Source organism: Canis aureus, chromosome 15 (genome assembly GCF_053574225.1).
Source record: "Canis aureus isolate CA01 chromosome 15, VMU_Caureus_v.1.0, whole genome shotgun sequence".
Classification (NCBI taxonomy): domain Eukaryota; kingdom Metazoa; phylum Chordata; class Mammalia; order Carnivora; family Canidae; genus Canis; species Canis aureus.
The window spans coordinates 46143692-46164362 of record NC_135625.1 but is presented as its reverse complement, the minus strand read 5'-3'; the positions used below and the strand labels follow the sequence as shown (position 1 = coordinate 46164362).

Here is a 20671-nt window from a genome sequence, read left to right as displayed (position 1 = left end):
GCAATGCGAGACCCTCGATGGGGAAGTAAGAAGCCACGGTGAAGGAGGGACCAGCACATTCTCTGGCACCAGGCATCTTATTATTTTCCTTTTTCCTCTAAGACTCTCACGTTTTACAAGATGTAATTTAGCAGTAATTTCTTACGAGGGCTGTAAACCAAATGTGGGCAGACGCCCGGAACCACTTCAGCCAGGTGAACTGGGGCCCGCTGGACAAGGGAGCAGGCCGCTGAGGCTGGACCTGGCCCTCCACCCTCACTGTGTGTCTTCCTCTGTGCAGCTGGACACACGTCCCCCACACAGGGCTCAGGTCTGACCTGAGGCCAACTCTGTGAATGCTTCCTCACAATCTCACTGGTAACTGCATGTCCAGGGGAGGGGATTTTGCCCAAGCAGAAGTGCATGTCCAGTTTCTTTGTAATGTTTTCTTGGAGCAACCTGCACCAACTATGTCACCTATTGAGTCTGGGGGCTTTATGCTTTGGCTGCCAGGAAGATCAGAGCTCCCTTTATCGAGACACAACTGCGTCACCACCATTGACAAAGCATTTCCACTGCAACATCTGCACTCCAGGCCTTTGTCAAAATGCTCGGCCGTGAGCAGCCGGCAACTGAACCCCAAATGACTAGCTCACTGACGGCGACCCTGTGGCCCACCGAGTAGTTCAGGTCTGTGATGTGCTCCACGTTGTCTTCTTTACTCTCCCCAGCCTTACAGGGTAGGCCCTCAGTCCTCAATTTCCTTCTGAGGAAACTGAGACTCAGAAATGTCGCACGTCAACCCACAGCCAGGAGGAATTCCAGGTCCTACCCTAACACCCAGTACATCGCAAGAGTGCTGCACACAGAGCCCCTCACTGGCACCTGGGAGTGGACGCAATGTGGCTGGAGACTAACATCCAACCTACCTCATGTCTTGAGGGGGACTTTCGGATGGTGAAGGAGCTCACTGACAAGAAACAAGGGATCTGTTTCCCTCTGGGAGAAGAAAGAAGGAGTTGTGGTCATTTAGTTCACCCTCCTGGGTGCCAGGTATAGAGGAGTTGGCGTCAGTTCAGCACATAGAGAACTTCCTGGCATTTTCAGGTTTCCACTTGCCCCAGAGATTGGAGGTCTTTGCAGCATGAACTTTGAGCACAGTCTCTAACCTTGTCATAAATCGTTGCCAGCAACATGTAAATGCCTTTACAGGTGAGTCCATGTGTCACTCTCCATGAGCAAGTGGTCACTGGACAGACACAGCTTCTGTCCCCCGAGTTATAACAAGTGCATTATCTCTGAGGCACTTAGAAGGCCAACTAAAGAGAAAGCAAGTGGCCAGAATGATCCTGGATAGAAACCCCAGCCACTGGCCCCATCTAGAGGCCCAGCTGCCTCCGGGGCCAGCAGCCAGCAGGCATGAGGGCTAACGTGTATTCTAACGTTGAGGCCACCATCATCACACAATCGCCATCCAGTGAGGTGTCTGCAGGGGGTATGAATGAGAAGCGTGGTTACCAGCTGGGCAGGAAGGCAGCCCAGGTGTCTCTAGTGCCCTCACCTCCCAGGTGACAGAATCCAGACCAAGTTGTGGGGCACACAACTGAGCAGCTTCCAGAAGTTCAGGGTGCTACCCTCATGCCTGCTTTTCCTATCTGCAGACCCCAGGCAGTGACCCTGTCCGCAGAGGTTTCTTCCCTGCACACTGCACCCCAACGTGGAGACTCAATCCCATCACACTGAGCTCTGTGCAAAGTCAACCTCCTTGCTACTGCTTGACTTATCACCGTTTACTTTTCTTGGAGAGCAGAGCCCCTTAAAAACACTCCTGTGACTTTCTGACGGGTCAGGCAGCTGAATCATGTTGGAAACACAAGGACCCTTTGATGAAAAGTACTCCCAGGAAAGCTGAGTTCAGGGCTGGATGCCCACAGGCCCTGTCCGGCTTATGAAGCTGCCTCAAATGTCTTGCCCAGCGGCACTGCTCCACCCACAGTATTTTGTAGACACTTTTTAAGGACCGTACATCAAGACTAATCAAAATGCCCTCAAAAAGCAGGACATACCCTTGCCCACCCACAGTACTGGGTACCCAGGAGCCAGGGAGAAGCCCAGCAAGTAGCTGGCATGAACCCAGAGGCCCCCAGGCTGAGGGCCTCCCTAACACCCAGACCAAGAGGAGGTGGTCACTGCCCTGGCCACCACCTAGGAAGCAACAGGACTAAAGGGGCTGAACCAGGAAGGGAAGCTTTAGGACTGTACACAGTAAGATGGGCCTCATGGGACCCTCTGCCCTGGCTCCTCCTCAAGGCAGCAGAGCCTCCTTCCCTTGGAGAAGGACCAGCCATCTGCCGTAGAGCCACTCTCTGACACGGGGCGGGCAGCAGAAAGCTGGCACCAGGACAGAGGCCTGAGGACAGAGTCTAAGGCTGATCTGTAGGTTCCCTTTGTCCAACGCCAGGCCTGGCCTACACCAAGAGGCCCCAGCGTTCCAGGGGAGAATGGTAGATAGGTAGATAATGTTTACGTGAATGATTCGGGCTTTTGTTTAACGAAAGACAGAATCTTATTTTTGGAACCGAAGCTGACATGGACCTCCCACAGTGAGTCACTCAGGCATGATCCCTCCCACCACCGTTTGGCAGCAAATGAGCCCCCTGACATCAGCTGAAGACCCATCCCATTCCACCCACAGGGCTGGCCGGACCTGGGTGGGGCTGAGATGGGGCACAGGAGGGTGCTGGCCAACCTGTGGCTCTGTGGCACCCAGGCAACGGCAGCCGAGACCAACGCTGGCACCCCTGCCCAGGCCTCTCCCTGCTGCAGGTCTACGGGGTGGGTGCTCTCGTCTCAGCATAAAATCTGTCTCTAAGTCATGTGTGCACTCGGAAGGCAGAGACACAAACGGACCCCTTGCTTCTCCCCCTCCAGGAGATTTCTTTCTGGGTCCAATTCCTCTGTGACTAATGCAAGGGCAGCAGATTCCCGACAGGCCAACAGGCCTACAGACTCCAGGGGAGGAAACCCAGATGGCACAGAATGAGGCCTGCTATCAGTTACAACAGCACTGAACCTGGCCTCCGGCCACGAAGGGCCCGGCAGCAGGGAACAGCTGGGTAGCCAGTCCCTGGCCATGTCCCCACAGTTAAGCCACTGCCCCCAAAAGAGGGGCCCCACCACCGCCCTCCAAACTCACGCAGGGCTCGGAGGCCCACCGGGAATTCCAATGAGACCCCGGGAAGAACATAATTAAAAATGAACAAGACTGGGGCACCTGGGTGGTGCCACTGGTTGAGCATCTGACTCCTGCTTTTGGTTCCAGTCGTGAGCTCAGCGTCCTGAGATCGAGCCCCACGTCGGGCCCACACTCAGCCTGGAGTCAGCCTGAGACCCTCTCTCCCTCTGCCCTTCCCGTATGTGCCTGCGCACCCTCACTCTCTCAAATAAATAAATAAATCTTAAAAGAGAGAGAGATTTAATTCTTTCCCTTAACTCTAGCCTGATGCCCGGGGGCTGATTGGAGCCACAGCTGAGAGCCTGAAGCTCTGACGTGCTTCCATCTCTGGTCCAGAAGGATCGTGAGCCCTGGATGGGGATCCGGGGGGACCTTCTTGCCCCACCCACCCCCGAGCCCTCTCCCCAGTTGCTCAGGATGATGAGCTGCCCATGACGAGCCCTGGGGACCTAGGACTGCACTGTGGGGGGATGTGCCAGAGGGGCTCAGCACAGACAGGGCCGCATCCTCCGGTGGAATCTCCTGGTTGCAGACTATCACCTGGAATTGGAGTCCCTGCTGCTGGGGGTTGTCTGTCGAGCCAGGGTGCTCAGACACAGCCCGCACTCAGATGACGCCTCAGGTTTTCCTGAGCAGCTCCCAACAAGAGCCACATCCCCCCAAGGCCCCACTGCCCCGGGGTCTGGCTGCTGGTGGCCCTGGGGGCGTGGGGGGCTCCAGGGCAGGACCTGGGAGTGGAAGGGACCCCAGAATCAGCAGGCTGCCTCCATAAGACAGACAGATCCCAAGGCTCAATATGAGCAGCTCTTCATCCAGAGCAACAAAACCATGAGACGACAGGAAAGACACAAAACCAAGGGCGCCTGCAGGAGAGATGGTGGAGAGGCTACCCCTGAATTCGGAAGTGGTGAATTTAGGACAAAATGCAGGACGTTAAACCCAGAATTTAGGACAAGATGTAGGACGTTAAACCCAGCAGGTCGGGGAAACTTGGCTTCCTAAGGGTAGGGATGCATCTGCTGCCAGCCCAGCCCGGGACGCAGCAGTGGGTCCACAAACATGGGTGTTTCAGAGATCACACCAGTTTCCGTTTCTGTATTTTTATTCTCTTCCAAAAGACTAAGGATGCGGTAGAAGCGTGGTCCTTCCTCAGAGAGCAGAATCCTTGGCCCTGCTTCCCTGTTACGTGCTCTGCTGTGTCCCTACAGGAAGCTGCTCGATCAGTGTGCACCCTGCACCACCCACCCCTGCACAGTCCACATGAGCGCCCAGAGCTGCTCGACGCCCAACATCCCACTACTCACATAAAAGAAGCGAACAGGGCTGAGTTGCTCTTCCCACGTTTCCTGCAGACAGACACCTCCGCTGTTTGCTCCATGGGTAAGGCACTAGTTGCCCAGCCCACATTCCGCACTTGGCCTTGCGGTGACCGCCAGCAAGGCCTCCGTGTGGGAGCTGCAACAGCCCAGTGCCAACTGTGCCCCTAAGACCAAATGCAGTCCTGCCCGCCTCGCACCCCGACACCCCTTCCCACCCCCGTGGCTGAGCCATGGCCTAGGCCACTGACCCCCCAGCCCTCTCCCTCTACTTTCTGTTTCTAGGCCCCTGACGACTCTAGGACCTTCTAGAGAGAGTGGAATCATACAGTATTTGCCCTTCTGGAGCTGGCTTATCTCACTTGGCATAATATATCCTCAAGGCTGGTCCATGGTGCAGCAAGTGTGAGAACTTCCTCCTGTTTTTAAGGCTGAGCAATATCCCGTCACCCAGCAGTACACCCGGGCTGCTCCCACTGAGTGCTGCTGCTGTGAGCAGGGTGTATGATACCCCACGTTCAGCTCCCAGAGGGGGCACGTGTCGATTCTTACACCGTGTGGCTTCTGATGATGTGTGAGACCTGCGGAGGAGCACGGGAATGTTTTGACCTATCCAGGGGACAAAATAAAGGCATTTTTTTCTAATTAATGGTTAGATGAAAGAGGAACTGACATTTACTGTGAAGTGACTCAGAGTAGAACTGTCAGCCTAGCATGGGCAATGGCCGGCCTTGCCCACTGCCTGCCTGGGACGAAGCATTTCATCTAACGTTCACAGTGGCCCTGAGATACAGGTCCTCACCTGGCTTCCAGTGGAGGGAACCTACCACGCTCAGCATAAAGAGTACGGGGCTCTTACAGGAATTCACCGATTGCCCTCTGAGAACAGAACCAGACAGGGAGCAACTGCGCGTCATCCCCAAAGGCAGAGCTGAGAAGACCTGGCTCGCCAAAAAATGAATGCAGAGCTGCTGCAAATGCCCTGTTACAAGAAGTCCGCTGTCCTGACCTCCGCACCACCTGACCTAAAGTCACCACTGCGTCCCTTCAGCTGTGCCTGGGCCCTGGTCAGTGACGCGATGGCCGGTCCGTCCACATCGAGAAGCCTCACAATCTTGGCACCCGGAGGCAGCCTGCACACAGAGCTCTGTGAATGGGCTGGGGTGTCAGGAGCCCTAGGTTCTGGTCTTAAATCCCCCCACCCTCACAAACTTGACTACGTCAATAAATCTCAAAAACTCAGAAAGATTAAGGGGATCAGGAAAGCATGATTATTCCCATAGTCCCTGGAAGCCAGAATATTCAGATGGTTCTAGAAGTAACAACCCCAACAAGTCTCCCTAACATTTCAGGAACTCTTTCAAATTATAAATCTGCAACACCTATCGCTGTAGGTGGAAAGCAAGCACCTCCAGTGCACAAGGTAAAGACCTGCCTGGAAAACTGGCCTCTGGCAGATGTCTGGGAGTGGTTTCTCCACCTTCTTTAGTAATTTGGGGAATGTAGGACAACCTCCAAAATCTGTACAATAGATTTTTTTTAAAGAGAAGACCAAGTGGCCTCACACACACACCAGCAGGGCTTAGTGTTATTTCATTTTTTTCTTTTAAAGCAAGTGGAAATGTTTTTCCTGATCCCCAAGTAACAAGGCTCTTACTGCTTAGTTTATTGGGGTTTTATTTTTTTTTATTTATTTATGATAGTCACACAGAGAGAGAGAGAGAGAGAGAGAGAAAGGCAAAGACATAGGCAGAGGGAGAAGCAGGCTCCATGCACCGGGAGCCCGACGTGGGATTCGATCCCGGGTCTCCAGCACCGCACCCTGGGCCAAAGGCAGGCGCCAAACCACTGCGCCACCCAGGGATCCCTAGTTTATTGGTTCTAACATTAATCCAAACCTCGCTTTCTAACTGTGGCCCCAGAATTATAAGGGAAAGGACAGGAACAGAGTGGGGAAACTAGAGAGGGAGACAAACTATAAGAAACTCCTGACTCTGGGAGACAAAAGGTTGAGGAAGGGGAGGTGGGCAGGGGGATATGGTGACCAGGTGACGGGCACTGAGGAGGGCACTTGATGGGATGAGCACTGGGTGTTATACTGCATGTTGGCAAATTCAATTTAAATTCTTAAAAATGTAAAAAAATTTAATTTTAAAAAAGTGTGGCTCCAGAAGTGCGGCCCTGAGGGTCCAAATTTGAATCAGAAACTGCATTTTGCATGTTTCCCCCTCAACTCGGGCACATGTCAGTTGAGAAGCCCCATGCCAGACAGGACCCCTTCAAGGAGCAGCAGACACGCCTGAGATCACTGGTGTCCCCGATGCTGCTACTAGGTTAACACCTGGGCGGTGGGGGGGGGGGGGGGGGGGCAGTGAGAGCTCAGTCACAACAGAGGAGCCTCAAGGACAGTCCCAGGCCTCAGAGCCCCAAGATATGGTCAACAGGTGTGAGACCTCAGCCTCCGTGTCCCTCCCTCTCCCTGCTGCCACGTGGAAGCAAACAAGCCCACGGATGCGCGACTCCAGGGGTTTCATGAGCCTGGTGCAAGTCTTCGGGGCTGGGGACACAGTACATGGCCCATGTTCACCTTCCCTCTGCTTGAGAAGCGCCTGTGAGACCAACAGGGATGATGGCAGCAGACAAGAGCCAAGCAGGCGCAACGACCCCAGGCCTGCCCACGCCACAACAGCGCCTCTGCATCCCACAGTCAGCGACACATTAAAGCCCCTGGTCACAAACAGTCCTTGCAGCTCCTAAGGCTGGCACCGATCCTCACACAGACGGCCCACGTGTTGGAGGCCTGGGGAGCACACGGAGCCACACAACAGGAGGCCCAGTGGTCCCCGCGGCCTTCACAGTCCACGAAGTGTGCCTTCCATGCCACCCACCCCATGGGATCCACAGAGCGACAGGCAGCTCGGGATCCATGCCATGACGGGCACTGCTGGGGGCCCATCCCAGAGCATCACGGAACCGGGCTCAACATTCCACATGTGAACAAAGTGAATCAACTCAACACTGAACCAAAGACATAAAAAGCCTTTATACCGAGATCAGGTCCTACAGAAATGCAGTGTTTCCCGGTCTTTCCCTTCAGTGCCGGCACAGGCTGAAGTCCCGTCTCTCGGGAAGAGCGGCCTCCAGGCTGCAGACAAGCGGCCCACCGAGGCCGTGCCACATGTGCACGGAGCCCGCTGCCACCTGCAGACGAAGGTGGTGTCTGGTGTAGGGAACGCGACACCCCTGCCGTGGAAGCAGGCCTACAGACACGCAGCTACAGGCAGGGGCAGGGGACACCCAGAGAGGATAAGCCTCCTGGACAAAGAATCTCGAGGACTGATCGTCCAGCATTGACAACTCACCAGCGGCCTTTTCTTCACATCTGATAGGGGAAAGGTCAACATGGAACACACACGGGGGTGGGTCAGAGAACCACAAAATTCAAGTGGGTTCACACAGGAGTTTGCAAATGGACCCTGATGCTTCCTAATCTGCGGTTGGGGTGAGACGGTGCCAACCCCCCGCTGGTACAAGCAGAGAACACGACTGGGCCGAAAAACCCTGGAAATACAACTCGATTACAACAGAGATCTCTCCCAGACAGAGCTAATTACACAGCGTTCAGCTGCTCCTGGCAGCACAACTAGGACCCTGGACGTGCATTCCTGCCTCCAACACTCGGGCATCCGGGCAGGTTCAGGCCACCCTCCGTGCCAGGGCCTGACCCAGGTGAGTGGGGTGGCTACAGGGGAGGGGGTCCCATGACCCTGCAGGGCCTCCAGAGGCCCAGTCTCACCCACCTTCCTCTTAGCTCCTAAGACACTGAAAAGACGGTGGGTGGGGTCTTTGATAAGATTCCTGTTTTCATTTTTTATTTTTTTATTAAAGATTTTATTTATTTATTCATGAGAGACACAGAGAGAGGCAGAAACACAGGCAGAGGGAGAAGCAGGCTCCATGCAGGGAGGACCATGTGGGACTCCATCCCAGGACCCTGGAGTCATGTCCTGAGCCAAAGGCAGACGCTCAACCGCTGAGCCACCGGGTGCCCCCAAGATTCCTGTTTTTAAATAAGAGGCCTTCCTTATTTACAGGATCCAGTGCATATTTTTAAAGCCTGGCAGTGAGTTCACACCTGCATATTTACTATGGTGGTTGAGGGCTCTGAAGCCAGTACCCGAGCATCTGAAGCACATCGCAGACTCTCCCGCCTGGTCCTGCATGTCACAGGAGACAACCTGAACGCAGCCCTGATGCCAGTCACTCTGTTACTAATGAGATCTCTGCAGAGTTTCCACCTTGTTCTTTTTAACAACTGCAAGATTCTCTGTATGAATCTGATACACTTACCCAGCCTCCGGTTAGTTACAAAACATGACGTTGCTCTTCGTGTTATAACAATGACTCCAGCAACAAAGATCCTGGAGAGACACACTGAGCGTCCTCCCCACACCAGTGGTCGTGGGGCAAATTCCCACAAGTGGAACCCGGGGTTGTACGGTGGTGTGTTTTGTGGTGAATATGATCGACACGCAGTAAGAGGTGAGGCGGCTGCACCCCACCAGGAGGGCACAAGTGGGGACACCCCTGTGCTCCGTGAGGCCTGGGGGTCACAAGCGAAGACAAGCAGCCTGTAGCCTCGGGCTGGCACACCCAGAGACCAGGCAAGGGTGCCTGCCAGCCTGCTACCCCAGGGCCCAACCCCTGAGCACACCGGGAACACCCACTTTCATCCCCTCACCTCCCACCTAGTCCCCATGTGTGTGTGGAGCTGTCCCGCTGGAGCTTCACCCGGCACACACCTGTCTGCAGGGCAGGTAAGAGTCTGACAGGTGGGGCCCAGTGAGGAAAGGGCTCCCCAGGCCCCAGCAGGGCTCCCCAGCCTGTATTAGCAAGGAACACGAGGAGGATGAAGGCCGTGCTAGGGTTGGGCCGCTGGACAGGCGGGGGCCCAACACCCCTCTGTGTGCATGCCAGCTCCCTGGTGGGATGTGCACCCATGAGAAGCCCCGGAGACCCTTGGTGCAGGCCCAGCTGCAGCTGTACCAAGCACACACCCTCTGGGAGGCAGAGGAGGCCTGGAGAACCAGACTGCAGGGAGGGCACAGGGTGGGGTGGACAGCCAGGGGCCCAGGACCAAAGACGGCCTGGCTACACCTGCATCTCAGGCCCAGGATCCATGGCATTTGCAGCACCATGGCTCACAGGGCATCACTTGGGCCACTGACACCGACCGTCAGGATGGAGCAAGGGAAGCCACTTCCATGTAAGGGGCACAGCGTAGAGGCCGAGGCACAGCCTTGGGGGGACATGGGGCCACCCCAGTCCCAACCCCAGCGGCCGTCGGGCTCCACCTGGTCCGGTGCTGAGGGGCCATGGGCACGTGGGTGCAGCTCCCCTTGGACCCTGGTGCAATGAGGACCCCCAGGCCACAGCAGAACCCGCTGGGCATGGACACTGGGTACTGGGGTGCCAGGAGGCCCCTCCATGGGCTCACATCCACACAAGGCACCAAAACCACCAAAACACCTGCCGCGGGCCTCAGCATGACTGCTCCCTCACACTTGAGGCTGCGGCACAGAGGTGCTGGGAGGCTCCCGCATCTCCAGGCTCTGGACCCACTCCCTAGCCACCGCTCTGTCCCCGTAGGTCATTTCCTGTATCCCAGCCACCCTCCCTCCTGTCCCCCATAAAGCCCCTCCCTGGGATTATGAACAGCCTTGCTGGCGCTGAAGATTGGTGACCTGCTTGTCCACAAACATCAGAAGGTCCTTCTGGCTCCTGAGCACCTGGAGAGCAGGAGCCAGAGGGTCAGCAGGGGCACCCAGCCCCAGCACCGCTGGCCCGGCAGTGTGGCCAGCATGGCCCCAAAACGCCACGGACCCAAGGACCCTGAGTGCCTAAAAGTGAGGGGCCCCAGGCTGCTGATATAAAGGGCCCTTCTGAGGTCCTCGGCTTCCTCCCTTTAAGCGTCTGCAGCACATCTTCCTCAGCATCTTATCTGGTGGGAGGTGGGTGGGCACAACCCCATAGGAGGGTCACATCTGTCCTCCCCAGTTAGCTGTCCTGGTCCCCATGGGTTCCCTGACCATCCTGACATCATGGGAGGTCCGATGGCAAACACTAAAACCACAGAAACGATAACAAATTAAAGAAAGCTAAATGGCTTTCATCCAACGAATGAATGAAATGTAACTTGCACTGCACCTCCCTGGATATTTATGGTGTTTATTCCAATCTCTCCTAGGCCAGAAAATTCCTGAGCTCACAACAGGCCGTCCTGTCACCATGACAAACAGGCTGGCTGAGACTGGGCTGTGCCTGCGATTGCATTTTCCACCCTCCAAACAGAATATATTAGACATTACGCAGGCAGCACTTATTTTAGGAAGGCTTTTCATTATGGCGATGTAAAATGTCAAGGCTGAGTCGCAGCGGGCTCCTTCCAGACCTGCAGGCTCCCTCATTATCTGACAAATGCACAAGTCCCTGCCATGTGATGCACAAGCTGGCCCACCCCCCAAAGCAGGCAACCCAACATCCAAGTCAATCAACCCACGGGAGGTGCTGGAGGCATCAGGCATGGACGTGGCCTCCAGAACAAGGCATGGGAGGTATCGTGTGCAGGACAGAGGCAGGGGACAGGGCACTGACAGGGAGGAGCAGCAGTGTCAGCGTACAGGCCCAACGCCATCCCAGATACGCAGGACGAGGTGCAGGTCATCCTGCAGGGACACACAACCAGCTCCATCCACGACTGCTGCTGACGTGTGCATTCAACAGGGTGACTCTCATTAATAAAAACTAGTGTTTGAGACACCTGCAGGCGGCTAAGGGCGTGACCCCAGGGTCCTGGGATCGAGTTCTGCATCAGGCTCCCTGTAGGGAGCCTGCTTCTCCCTCTGCCTGTGAAAAAAACTGAAAGAAAAGAATACTCCATAAAATAATGGTTTCTATTTTTGTTTGATTTCATAGATGAGTAACCATATTTGTTTGTTTTTAATTTCAAAGGAACCTACAGAAAGTTGCCAAATCTTTAGATTTCCAATTTAGAATACTTAAAAATACACACCTACCAGCTGCTATCAACAACCCCTAACCGGGCAGGCTGCCAGCTCACACGAAAGAGTGTGAGGCTCTTGAACTCGGGTTGGGTGGAGCGATCACTTAAAAAAAAAAAAAAAAAAAAACACACACACAACACAATAAATAAATCAATAAAATCTCAGAACTTTAGGGGGATCCCCGGGTGGCTCAGCGGTTTAGCGCCACCTTCAGCCCAGGGCGTGATCCTGGAGTCCTGGGATCGAGTCCCATGTCGGACTCCCTGCATGGAGCCTGCTTCTCCCTCTGCCTGTGTCTCTGTCTCTCTGCCTCTCTGCCTCTCTCTCTCTCTCTCATCTTTCATGAATAAATAAATTTAAAAAATAAATTAAAAATTTTAAAAAAATCTCAGAACTTTAAAAAGTCTTTCAAAGTGAATCTGACCTGATGGGAAGGAGTCACTCCCCGACCTGCAGCATCAGAGATCTCAGTGGGTGATGGGTCTGGGCCTCCACACGCTCAGTGCAAGCAATCCACACGGTGCACTCCCCGGGGGGACCGCCCGGCCACTGGGTCGCAGACCAGGCCTCTCAGGGTATGTGCACTGACCTCCCAGAACCAGATCACCACACATCTCCTGGAAACACAGCCCACTGGGGCCTCGGGGAGACGCAGGGCGACCCTGGACGTGCTTCGCTCCACTGCCTGCCACTTGAGGACCTAATGCCAGTCCACGGCTGCGAGTTGGGGCAGACGGCTGGATACGGGGTGGCCTGGTGAGCCTGTGGGTGCAGGACAGCCGTGCACCGCCCACCTCGCTTTCCACAAAGAAGGTACCAGGCCGCTGGCTATAATAGAAGCAATGCAATCAGTCACACTGTAGAGGAGATGAAGGAACAGAAAAGGGGGAAGCCAGAGCCTCAGCACAGAAGGCCAGGAGGATGGGCGCCTGTCCCTTCTCCGGCTCCCAGGGCCTGGCCGCCCTCCCGCTCCCCAGCAACAAGCAATCCCAACAAGCAATCCCACAGCCCCACCGCCGCCCCTACGCTCCTTCTCGATTTCCTGAGCATACACATACGCACCAACCGGGACACTGTGTCCCCCTTCCTCCCACCCTCACCATACCTCGCACCTCAGCCCTGCACACAGGGGAAGCTGGGACAAAAGGGCAGAGGTGGCTCCAGAAGATGGAGAAGTGTCTGCCTCAGGGCGACGTTTCCTTCCTCTCTGTGGGTTACAGAAACTGGACGGCGAGCCCAGTGTCCGAGGCCTTCACGCATCATAAAGTAGGTGTCCTGGGTTTCCCGCCTCTGCCCCCACTTCAGTCCTGGACCCACGCCCCTCCACCTACCCCTTGAGGGGTGCTGCCCCAGCCCAGGGACCCACATACCACAAACTCAGGGGCTCTGAGCCACCAGGTCACCAAGGAGGAAACCCCCGAATCTGCGCCCCAATCCAGTAGTCAAGTGCTGCACTCACTCGCTCACAGCCTGGACCCCAGGCCCAGATGGTCATGACTGAGACAGCAGGGCCCCCTGAGCACCCCCACCCCTGCCACATGGCCCAGCCGTCAAGCCTGCATCAGAGCTCCTCCTGCCCACTATCCCTCGGGCTGCACAACCCATGACCTCCGGCCCCTCCCGGCTGCCATGCCATAGCGCAGACATGAGCCCCTGCGCTCACCGCCCCCCAGCACAGACACTGAGGACAACAAGGACCTCAAGCCTTGACGCTCATCATAGAACCGAGGTCAGCCGCAGCCTGTGGCCAGGAAACAGCTCACAGCACCACACCCATGATGTCATATCCTTGGGGCAGCTACCCCACGCAAAGCCACAGCACCACAAACAAGGAAGAGGAGAGGGAGAAAGGCCGCGACGTAGGACCCACCCCAGTGCTCACTGCCCTGCAGCCAGGACATCCTGAGCTTCTCGGGCGGTGTTTTCAAGCAGGACCCGACAACCCAGCTCATGTGTCTTCAATCTAGAATCAGTTCCCTATAGCATTTCACTTTATTCTGTGATCCTTTCGTAAAATATTTGCACATTACACTTTGTGATGAGGCCCGCGTCTTGGAAAACGTCTAACAGAAAGCATCTGTTTACAGGTCCCCAAAGGTAAAAAGACAACTTCACGGGTGCTGCTTCCATTTCCTGGCAAGAACTAGGAAACACAATGAAATAAATGTACATGGAATAAAAAATGTAGTGTTCACTCACCAAAATCTTGCCACACAGAGAAGAACTTCCCAAACCAAAAACAGGATATGTGGCATTGAATATTCTCCAGAATTAAGTAAATTAACTTTAAAATTTTTATTGTAGAATAAGCACTAAAGATGCATAAGAAAGGTCCTGGTGGGCTTCTGGAGGCAGGGAAGGTTCTGGAAGGCCGGGAAGGTTCTGGAAGGCAGGGAAGGTTTGGGAAGGTTTGGGGTGGCAGAGAAAGTTCTAGAAGACAAAGAAGGTTCTGGAGGGCAGGGAGATTCTAGAAGACAGACATTTTTCTGGAGTCAGGGAAGGTTCTGGAGGGAGGAAACGCAGGGAAGGTTCTGGAAGGCAGCAACACTGCCTTGTCCATGTTTGCATATCCAATGCCCAGAATGGTGCCTGACGTATAGCAGGTCCTCAGCCCACAGTACTGACCAGAGGTTTTCTTCCCTAATATTATAGGTCAGTGGGAAGCTGGCATTCTTTGTTCATAGAATGAAGAAACTGGGCAAAGGATAAGCGTCTGAATTCCCCGCAGAATGTCATTTTGTTTGGTCCCGAGCATCAACATGAAAAACTGTGGAGCTGCCAGGAAATCTTAATGATGCCATCGCCTTCCAAAGTCGACGGGTTCTGGTGGCTATGGATCCAAGGGCCCAACCGGCAACTACGATGACCCATACCCGGGTGTCTGCCCTGCGAGGATGGCTGGCCTGTCTCGCTGGACCATCCCTCCCAGCGTGCAGCCCACTGGGTCCCCAACTCCCCTCCAGGAGGCACACCAGGAACCCCTGTGGTCCCTCCCCAGAACTGACTGACATGCTGCTCTTTCCTGTCTTAGGTGTCAACCCCCAAAGTCTTCACTCTGACCTTTCTTGTATTTCCTCCTGTTGGCCCGGATTCTCTTATGTTCTCAGTGGTTACTCAAAGCCACCGTCCACCACTATTGGACACAGAACTTTATCCGGGATCTTTGCCACTGAAATGGCTTCAGAACTTGTTCTTCGGCAAATGAGAATTTATATTTTCTGAGTGATCTACATTTTATTCCAACTGAAAAGTAAATCTCACTCCCTGACACTGCCTAGGCTGAAGAATCGTCATTAACTTATTTGGAAGTGTTCTTAGGCTAGGAACCTAAATGTTAAAGGGTTGTTCCAGAGGTTAGAGTGACGCACAATGACCAGCAGCAAGAAAATCTGATGTTGGTCACCTGTCCCCACCAACTTACCTAAATACCTTTCAAATCATCCTGAAAACCTATGAATTCGGCCTGAGATTTAAAGAGAGAACAGGTGGAACGCTACAGTGAGAAGGGTTCGCACTTCTATCAAGGTAGGAAGACAGAAAAAAATAAATAAAAAAGGGGGAGGGGGCCCCCGTGAGGAGCCGGGCTAAGGCCAGGCGGAGAAGCCTCCAGGACAGGAAAGCCCAGTCGCGTAGAACCAGGAGCTTTACCAATTTTCCCAGACAGAAAGGTGCTGACAGGGAACTCGGGCAGGATTCCAGGAGGGGCAGGGATGCCCTCTGGCTTCCAGGGACACTAACAGAGGAGGTGCGCCACACACCGTGGCCGAGCTCCCTAAAGGCCTGGAGCATGCACCTGGCGGGGCCCAGGAGCACCTCGGGCGGCACAGGCCCCGGAGCCCAAGACGCCGGGGGACGCAGCCCGGGATCCTGCATCTCCCCAGGACAGGCGGAGGCCAGGAGGTCACTCCTGCCGCTGGGCAGCCCTGAGCTGTGCAGATAGGGACCCATACCCCCGGAGCATCCAGGCCCCTGCGGACTGGGAGACTGCGGTAGTTACTGCGGGAGCCGACTCCAGAGCTGGAGAGCTGGCCACCACCACTGTTGTTCCTCCTGGTGTCACCTTGTACCTGGGACTGAGCGGGGCCACCAGGGAGCAGGGGCCTCACAGTATAAACAGCTCCCACTGATCCGTGCACCTGGCTGGGCAGCTCCCCCAGGTACACACAACTGAGAATTCCCAGCACAGCAGGCCCCTCCCCCAGAAGACCAGCTGGAAGGACACGGTAAGTTCTTGACCAAGCATTGCTGGAAAGTTCCAGGGAAAGTCTAGGGACTTACAGTATATAGAATAAGAGGATAGCCCTCCTTGTTTTTTGTTTTCTATTTGTTCCCCCCCCCCTTTTTTTCTTTTTCTCGTTTTTCCAGTACACCTTGTTTTGCCACTCTGCACTGAGCAAAATAACTAGAAGGAAAAACTCACCACAAAAGAAAGAATCAGAAACAGTCCTCTCTCCCAGAGTTACAAAATTTGGATTATAATTCAATGTCAGAAAGCCAATTCAGAAGCACAATTATAAATATAAAGCTACTGGTGGCTCTAGGTAAAGCATAAAGTATTCAAGAGACTTCATGACTGCAGAATTTAGATCTAATCAGGCAGAAATTAAAAATCAATTAAATGAGATGCAATCTAAACTGGAGGTCCTAATGATAAGGGTTAACGAGGTAAAAGAACGAGTGAGTGACATAGAAGACAAGTTGGTGGCAAGGAAGGAAGCTGAGGAAAAAGGAGAAAAACAATTAAAATATCATGAGGATAGGTTAAGGGAAATAAATGACAGCCTCAGAAGGAAAAATCTACTTTTAATTGGGGCTCCAGAGGGCGCCGAAAGGGACAGAGGACCAGAAAGTGTATTTGAACAAATCATAGCTGAGAACTTCCCTAACCTGGGGAGGGAAACAGGCATTCAGATCCAGGAGATAGAGATATCCCCCCCCTAAAATCAATAAAAACCATTCAACACCTCGACATTTAATAGTGAAACTTGCAAATTCCAAAGATAAAGAGAAGATCCTGAAAGCAGCAAGAGACAAGAAATCCCTAACCTTTATGTGGAGAAGTATTAGGTTAACAGCAGACCTCTCCACAGAGACCTGGCAGGCCAGAAAGGGCCGGCAGGATATATTCAGGGTCCTAAATGAGAAGAACATGCAACCAAGAATACTTTATCCAGCAAGGCTCTCATTCAGAATAGGAGAGATAAAGAGCTTCCAAGATAGGAGAAACTGAAAGAATATGTGACCACCAAACCAGCTCTGCAAGAAGTATTAAGGGGGACTCTGTAAAAGAAAGAGGAAGCCCTACGAAACAATCCAAAAAAAACGGGGACTGAATAGGTATCATGATGACACCAAATTCATATCTTTCAATAGTAACTCTGAACATGAATGGGCCATTTTAATGATCCCATCAAAAGGCTCAGGGTTTCAGACTGGATAAAAAAGCAAGACCCATCTATTTGCTGTCTACAAGAGGCTCATTTTAGACGTAAGGACACCTCCAGCCTGAAAATGAAAGGTTGGAGAACCATTTACCACTCAAATGGTCCTCAAAAGAAAGCAGGGTTGCCATCCTCATATCAGATAAATTAAAGTTTTTCTCAAAGACTGTAGTAAGAGATGAAGAGGGACACTATATCATACTTAAAGGGTCTAACCAACAAGAAGACCTAACAATCATGAATATTTATGCCCTGAACGTGGGAGCTGCCAAGTATATCAATCAATTAATAACCAAAGTTAAGACATACTTAGATAATAATACACTTATACTTGGTGACTTGAATGTAGCACTTTCTACAATCAACAGGTCTTCTAAGCACAACGTCTCCAAAGAAACAAGAGCTTTAAATAATACACTGGAACAGATGGATTTCACAGATATTCACAGAACTTTGCATCCAAACGCAACTGAATACACATTCTTCTCAAGTGCACATGGAACTTTCTCCAGAATAGACGACACACTGGGTCACAAATCAGGTCTTAACAAATACCAAAAGATTGGGATTGTCCCCTGTATATTTTCAGATCATAATGCTTTGAAACTAGAACTAAACCACAAGAAGTCGGAAGGATTTCAAACACGTGGAGGTTAAGGACCATTCTGCTAAAAGATGAAAGGGTCAAAATAAATAAATAAATAAATAAATAAATAAATAAATAAATAAATAAAGGGTCAACCAGGAAATTAGAGAGGAATTAAAAAGATTCATGGAAACTAATGAGAATGAAGATACCACCATTCAAAATCTTTGGGATACAGCAAAAGCAGTCCTGAGGGGGAAATACATTGCAATACAAGCATCCATCCAAAAAATGGAAAGAACTCAAATACAAAGCTAACCTTGCACCTAAAGGAGCTGGAGAAGGAACAGCAAATGAAACCTTCACCCAGCAGTTGAAGACAATTAATAAAGATTTGAGCAGAACTCAATGAAATAGAGACCAGAAGAACTGCGGAAGAGATCAACAAAACCAGGAGTTGGTTCTTTGAAAGAATTAATAAGATAGATAAACCATTAGCAGCCTTATTTTGTTTAAAGATGTATTGATTTATTCATGAGAGACACAGATTGAGATGAGAGGCAGAGACATAGGCAGAGGGAGAAACAGGCTCCTCGCAGGGAGCCCGATGCGGGACTCGATCCCGGACTCGGGGATCACAACCTGAGCCAAAGGCAGGCGCCCAACCGCTGAGCCACCCAGGCGTCCCTATTAGCAGTCTTATTAAAAAGAAGAGAGAAAAGACTCACATTAATAACATTCATGGATGAGAAAGAAGAGATCACAACCAATACCAAGGAAATACAAATGATTTTGAAAACTTATTATGAGCAGTAATACACCAATAAATTAGGCAATCTAGAAGAAATGGACACATTTCTGGAAAACCACAAACTACCAAAACTGGAACAGGAAGAAATAGAAAACCTGAACAGGCCAATGACCAGGGAGGAAATTGAAGCAGTCATCCAAAACCTCCCAAGACACAAAAGTCCAGGGCCAGATGGCTTCCCAGGGGAATTCTATCAAATGTTTAAAGAAGAAACCAGAGCTATTCCACTAAAGCTGTTTGGAAAGATAGAAAGAGATGGAGTACTTCCAAATTCGTTCTATGAGGCCAGCATCACCTTAATTCTAAAACCAGACAAAGACCCCTCCGAAAAGGAGAATTGTAGACCAATATCCCTGATGAACACAAATGCAAAAATTCTCAACAAGATACTAGCCAATAGAATCCAACAATACATTAAGAAGATTATTCACCATGACCAAGTAGGATTTATCCCCGGGACACAAGGCTGGTTCAACACTCATAAAGCAATCAATGTGATTGATCATATCAACAAGAGGAAAAACAAGAACCAGATGATCCTCTCAATAGATGCAGAGAAAGCATTTGACAAAATACAGCATCCATTCCTGATCAAAACTCTTCAGAGTGTAGGGATAGAGGGAACATTCCTCAACATCTTAAAAGCCATCTATGCAAAGCCCACAGCAAATATCATTCCCAGTGGGGAAACACTGGGAGCCTTTCCCCTAAGATCAAGAACAAGACAGGGATGTCCACTCTCACCACTGCTATTCAACATATTAGAAGTCCTAGCCTCAGCAATCAGGCAACAAAAAGAAATAAAAGGCATTCAAATTGGCAAAGAAGAAGTCAAACTCTCCCTCTTTGCAGATGACATGATACTCTACATAGAAAACCCACAAGACTCCACCCCAAGATTGCTAGAACTCATACAGCAATTCAGCAGTGTGGCAGGATACAAAATCAATGCCTAGAAATCGGTGGCATTTCTATACACTAACAATGAGACTGAAGAAAGAGAAATTAAGGAGTCAATCCCATTTACAGTTGCACCCAAAAGCATAAGATACCTAGGAATAAACGTAACCAGAGAGGTAAAGGATCTATACCCTCAAAACTACAGAACGCTTCTGAAAGACATTGAGGAAGACACAAAGAGATGGAAAAATATTCCATGCTCATGGATTGGAAGAATTAATATTGTCAATGTTACCCAGGGCAATTTACACATTTAATGCAATCCCTATCAAAATACCATGGACTTTCTTCAGAGAGTTGTAACAAATCATCTTAAGATTTGTGTGGAATCAGAAAAGACCCTAAATAGCCAGGGGAATTAAAAAAGAAAACCATAGGGCAGCCCGGGTGGCGCAGCGGTTTAGTGCTGCCTTCCGCCCAGGGAGTGATCCTGGAGACCCGGGATTGAGTCCCATGTGGCTCCCTGCATGGAACCTGCTTCTCCCTCTGCCTGTGTCTCAGCCTCTCTCGTGCACGTTCTGTGTCTCTCATGAATAAATAAATAAAATCTTAAAAAAAAAAAAAAAAAGAAAAGAAAACCATAGCTGGGGGCATCACAATGCCAGATTTCAGGTTGTACTACAAACCTGTGGTCATCAAGACAGTGTGGTACTAGCACAAAAACAGACACATAGATCAATGGAACAGAATAGAGAATCCAGAAGTGGACCCTCAACTTTATGGTCAACTAATATTCGACAAAGCAGGAATGACTATCCACTGGAAAAAAGACAGTCTCTTCAATAAATGGTGCTGGGAAAATTGGACATCCACATGCAGAAGAATGAAACTAGACCACTCTCTCTCACCATACACAAAGATAAACTTAAAATGGATGAAAAATCTAAATGTGAGACAAGATTCCATGAAAATCCTAGAGGAGAACACAGGCAACACCCTTTTTGAACTTGGCCACAGTAACTTCTTGCAAGATACATCCACGAAGGCAAGAGAAACAAAAGCAAAAATGAATTATTGGGACTTCATCATGATAAGAAGCTTTTGCACAGCAAAGGATACAGTCAACAAAACTAAAAGACAACCTACAGAATGGGAGAAGATATTTGCAAATGACGTATCAGGTAAAGGGCTAGTTTCCAAGATCTATAAAGAACTTATTAAACTCAACACCAATGAAACAAACAATCCAATAATGAAATGGGCAAAAGACATGGGCAGAAATTTCACCAAAGATGACATACACGTGGCCAACAAGCACATGAGAAAATGCTCTGCATCA

The 20671-nt window shown here is 51.3% G+C and overlaps 1 protein-coding gene and 1 long non-coding RNA gene across 4 annotated transcripts in view; one reads left to right on the top strand and one right to left on the bottom strand.

Moving 5' to 3' along the window:
• Positions 1-20671, bottom strand: part of PTPRN2 (protein tyrosine phosphatase receptor type N2) — a 723767-nt gene that overhangs the window by 688614 nt on the left and 14482 nt on the right. The gene's annotated exons all lie outside the window — the stretch shown is intronic.
• On the top strand, positions 2695-3443 carry LOC144284027 (uncharacterized). The gene is made up of 2 exons (XR_013352503.1): positions 2695-2814; positions 2911-3443. It is a non-coding gene; the product is annotated as an uncharacterized LOC144284027 (long non-coding RNA).